We start from the raw sequence: 4,913 nt of genomic DNA on the forward strand, positions 1-4,913 counted from the left end.
ATACTAAGGAGTCCTTTATCTTTAATAAACTCTTCATTCTTAGTGGGTAGCAGAGATCATTGGCGAACCCCAAGTTCAAGACTTGACACTTTGATTTAGCTGTTTCCCTGAGTAGGTCACTTAGTGTCTTGGGGCTAAAGAGACCTTAGATATCTAATTCCATTCAATTTAATTCAATCCTTTTATTTTCAAGACAATATTTCATTGAGGTGAAGTGACTTTCTCTCAGACATAGAGCTCACTAGGGCACAAGAAGTAGGAACCATTCTTCTCAGCATGGCTACACAACAGACCTTGTAGTCTTCATACTTTCCACAGGGCAACCCAAATCATCTTCTCTTTCTTCAAATCTCCTATACCATCTCCTTCCCATTTTTTTCTCTGCAGAGAGCCTTACTTCTTTACTGAAGGAAAAAAAAAAAGAGTTTATCTGTTGCAAAGATCCTCAACTTTCTCAGTCTACTTCTACAAACCCCTTTTCCTCTCTTCCGAATTAGATATCCAGCTTTCTCTCTGGGGTCATGCTGATTGATGAAAGACAATGATATCTGGCCTGGCCAACCACTAACCACTCATCTTCTTTTCTTGCCTTTCCTTGAACCTTGTATTGCAACCTAGCTCAGTGCCATTTTTTTCTCTTGATTTGGGGATAATAGTCCAATCAACATTACTATTCCTATCAAAGGTGTCTCACTTAATTGCTATGGCTCCACTTACAATTCCTTTGATTTCCTAGACCAAAATCCTGGCCACTACTTTCCCATTTGTGTTCTAATTAGAATGCAAACTTCTTGAGAGCAATGACTGTGTAACTTTTCTGCATTGCTATCCTCAGGGCATAGTATAGTTCTGGTTCATTAAGTACTTAATAAGTGCTTCCCAACAAATAAATAAACAAATGAATAAATGAATGAATGAATAAACAAATAATTAAATAAAACTTTTAAACAAAGATTAATATATTCATATAGTGATTAAATCGAATTATTTAATAATAAATAATCAATTCATTTCTTTCATTATTATTGCCCATTATATGTATTATTGTCTGCTATACATCTTTGCATAGTTAACCATTATGTATTTAAAACTTAATAATCCTAAACAGAACTTAATATATTTTCACCAAAATTCAACCCTTCTTCAAACTTTGACATTTCTGTTAATGGCCTCCCTCAGAATACTCAAGCAACTGCCCCTTGGTGGGCAGGGTGACTTCAGAAGGGTGGTTAGAAGAGGTCACCAAAGATACCCTCAGGCACAACAAGAACCAGAGCCTAGTAAGAAATGGCAACAGTGAGCAGACTGACTTTTCATTCTACTGTCACAAAAGAAGTCAGCACGAATCCAAAGGAAACCATGGTAAAAAAAATGCTCTCAATCTCCAGAGAAAGAGAGAGAGATCTGATGAACTCAGAGCGCAGATTGAAGGATACTTTTAAATTTTCCTTTATGTTTCTTGTTTTTCTTGCTTATTTTTGGGCAACATGTCTAATATGGGAAATATGTTTTGCATAACTTCACATGTATAATCTATATAAAATTGCTTGCCTTCTCTTTCTTTCTTCTTCTTCTTTTTTTTTTTTAGTAAGGCAATTAGGGTTAAGTGACTTGCCCAAGGTCACACAGCTAGTAAGTGTTAAGTGTCTGATGCCGGATTTGAACTCAGGTACTCCTGACTCCAGAGCCGTTGCTCTATCCACTGCGCCACCTAGCTGCCCCATTGCTTGCCTTCTCAAGGATGGGGGAGAGGTGGGAAGGAGAGAGAGAATTAGAAACTCAAGAATTAAAAAAATATATAAAAAATAAATAAAATTTTTTTTTTAAGAAAAGGAGTCAACATTAGATAATGTGTTAGTGACAACCGCATATGATGCGAGGCTCTGAAAAAAAAAGAGACTGGATCTCCAAAGCATTTAGTCATTGTAGGATTTGAAAGCCACATTCCTACAAAGATCATCAGTAGTGTCATTGAACACCACATGCAGCAGTGACCAAGCATTCTTGGAGCTAAAACTGCATGTGGCAGAAGAGCACATTTCACTTTGCCATAGTGGCAGGAATGCTGGATTAAGGTAGTCATTTTGACATCACCTCCGCTAGTATTGCCAAGTGCTTCCTTGAGGTTTATCAGAGCTTCAAGGCATTTTTCATGGGTCTGGCACCAGCCACCAGGAACATGATAGGAGCTGACAGGAATTCATTCAATTCCTTACCCTACTGGTCAAGACAATATGGGAGATTTTGAATAAGGTCCCTGGTAGTAGTGAGTTGTGGTTGAAAACAAGAAAGTCACCCAAGAGCCCTTTTGGTGTATCTGGCCAGATGAAAGAGGTGAAAATGTATCCATCATTCCTAAGAGTATATTGGCTAGCATAGTCACATGAGATTAATCATATTTCCATTGAGGGAGAAGCAGTCAGAGAAGATGGCAGCTAAACAGAGAAGTAGTAAATGATGGCTTCAGAAATGGCAGCTGTGGAACCAGAACAGTAGCAAGGCATAACTTGGGTCTGGGAGATGGAGCTTTGAGAGAAATTCCAGCTGGGATATTACCCTAGGAGAAGGAGTTGTCCAGGGATTGTTCCATCTTTTACCAGCACAGGGATCTATTGGGGAGGTATATATACTTATGGACTTACATGTTGTATCTCTCCAGTTGAATGTAATTTCCTTGAGGGTTAGGATATTTTATATTTGTGCTTCTATTGCCTAGCAGTGGAATACCTTACACATAGTAGATGCTTAATAATTGCTTGTTAGGTTGGATTGAATTGGATGTGCAAAGCATTGTATAAACGGAAGTAATGTGCTGGATTAGGGGTCAAAATACTGGGGTTTGACTTTCATGGAGGCCGCATGTTTTCTCAGTTGTAAAATGAGGAGGTGATCCATAAGGACTCTTCAAACTGCAGAATTATGATTCAAGGAGGGATAAAGATCCTGCCTCCAGTTTTCTGCAATAGCTCCAAGAAGCTTACCTAGCAAGATTAAGGCTTCCAGATTTTGCCAGAGATGGAAAAGGAAAATTAAGACAAGAACATAGTGTGCCCTTGAATAACCCAAACCACTGTCTTTCAAGAAGAAAACAGCATACCAGCCAAAAAACAAAAATAAGGACACACATGTATTTATGCACATGCATAGTATAGTATACATGACATATACACACAAAATGTATGTTATATGTACATATACACATATCTATATAATATACATGTACAGGGTGTCAAAATTAGCTAACAAAGCTAGTAGGGGCATTGGCTGTATATGATTAAGAAAGTATATGATATGTAAGTAATTCAATTTCACACAAAGTAGGAAAGCAGAGGCCTTAATCTGAAACTTTTCTCCTAATACAGGGACTAGAAAGAAAAGCTTTGGGGCAACTAGGTGGCACAGTGGATAAAGCACCGGCCCTGGATTCAGGAGTACCTGAGTTCAAATCCGGCCTCAGACACTTGACACTTGCTAGCTGTGTGACCCTGGGCAAGTCACTTAACCCCCAATGCCCCTCAAAAAAAAAAAAAAGAAAAGTTTCAATAAAACCACTCATACACTAAGCACATTTATCTGTTCTTCCTTTCCTTGATAGACCCTGTTAGAGAATATGGTCAGGAACTGCCCATGAGGCCTGTGGCTTTCTAACACCAAAAGCACCATTAATTGAATTACAGATTCTCCTTACACATGTATGAACATGCATGTGTATATACACACAAAAAAGGATTTGCAGTCAAATTTCGTAATATTCAAGTACTAGCTCTAGTATGGATTAGCTCTATAACCATAACCAGTTATATCTGCATTGGTATTTCAAAGAGATGTTGTAGGACCAAATGAAATGATGTATGTAAGATGCTTTGTAAACCTCAGTAGGTATAATTTATTATTATTTTTCATTAAATTCTACTTTGATGCCTCATAATGGCCTGGAGGTGACTCTAGTTTCTGAAAGGCCAAGCAAAAACACCAGAATGTTATACTAAGCTGGAAAGGCTTCAAGTATGGCTTGGTGATGGCTTGTATGTCTGATGTTCTAGGATGAAACTGGCTAAGTTCCAATATGATATGGATGTAATCCTGGTTCTCAAAGTCAGAGCACAAGGTCTGGGAGGGCCTACTCAGTTGCAAAGGTTTTGAGCAGGGTGCAGTGATGGTCATAGCTAAAAAATAAGCCACTGCTTGTTGAAGTAAGTGTTATGGTTATGCATTGGTTAAGATCAGTCAACTTTCTCTCCTTTAAGACCTACTTATTTTATCTAAGAAGAAATATGGGCATGAACTCATTTTAGGTCATCATTCCCCTTCAAACTCTTTATGAATTTGCATGTCATCTTTTGTGCAGGGGCCATGCTAGTCTTCTTTGTATCGTTCCAATTTTAGTATATGTGCTGCTGAAGCGAGCAATTCCCTTCAATCTCCATCAGTAGCTTAGTGGATAGAGAACATGCCTTAGCGACAGGAAGACCTGGATTAAATTCCTGCCTGTGACTCTATTAGCTGTGTGGCCATAGGCAAATCATTTAGTCTTTCATTGTCCTCAGGCAGTTTTCTAAGACTATAAATTACAGACCAGTCATCAGTCTTTATGGGTTTCCATGGTAGGAGATCTCTCTCCCCATGAAATCACAGGTCCATTTCCAATAGATAAGTGTGCACAGGATAGGAATAGGTCATTTTCAAAAGAAGAGATGCAAGCTGTCAGCAACCATATGGAAAATATTTCAAATCATTAATTATAAAAGAAAAGAACATTTAAAATAATCCTAAATTATGTAATTGGTGAAAGATGGTAAAAGATGGAAATGACAAAAAGTCAGGCACATCAACACATTATTAACACAGTCTTTTTAAGAAAACAATTGTTAATTATTAAAGAAAAGTCACTATAGTTCATACTCCTTGATCTA

At 37.9% G+C, this 4,913-nt stretch overlaps 1 non-coding gene across 1 annotated transcript; it reads right to left on the reverse strand.

Moving 5' to 3' along the window:
* Positions 1–4,301: 4,301 nt before the first annotated feature.
* Positions 4,302–4,410, reverse strand: LOC122727016. Its single transcript, XR_006352996.1, has one exon. It is a non-coding gene; the product is annotated as a U6 spliceosomal RNA (small nuclear RNA).
* Between the last annotated feature and the right edge of the window lie 503 nt (positions 4,411–4,913).

This window comes from Dromiciops gliroides, chromosome 4 (assembly GCF_019393635.1).
Source record: "Dromiciops gliroides isolate mDroGli1 chromosome 4, mDroGli1.pri, whole genome shotgun sequence".
Lineage (NCBI taxonomy): Eukaryota > Metazoa > Chordata > Mammalia > Microbiotheria > Microbiotheriidae > Dromiciops > Dromiciops gliroides.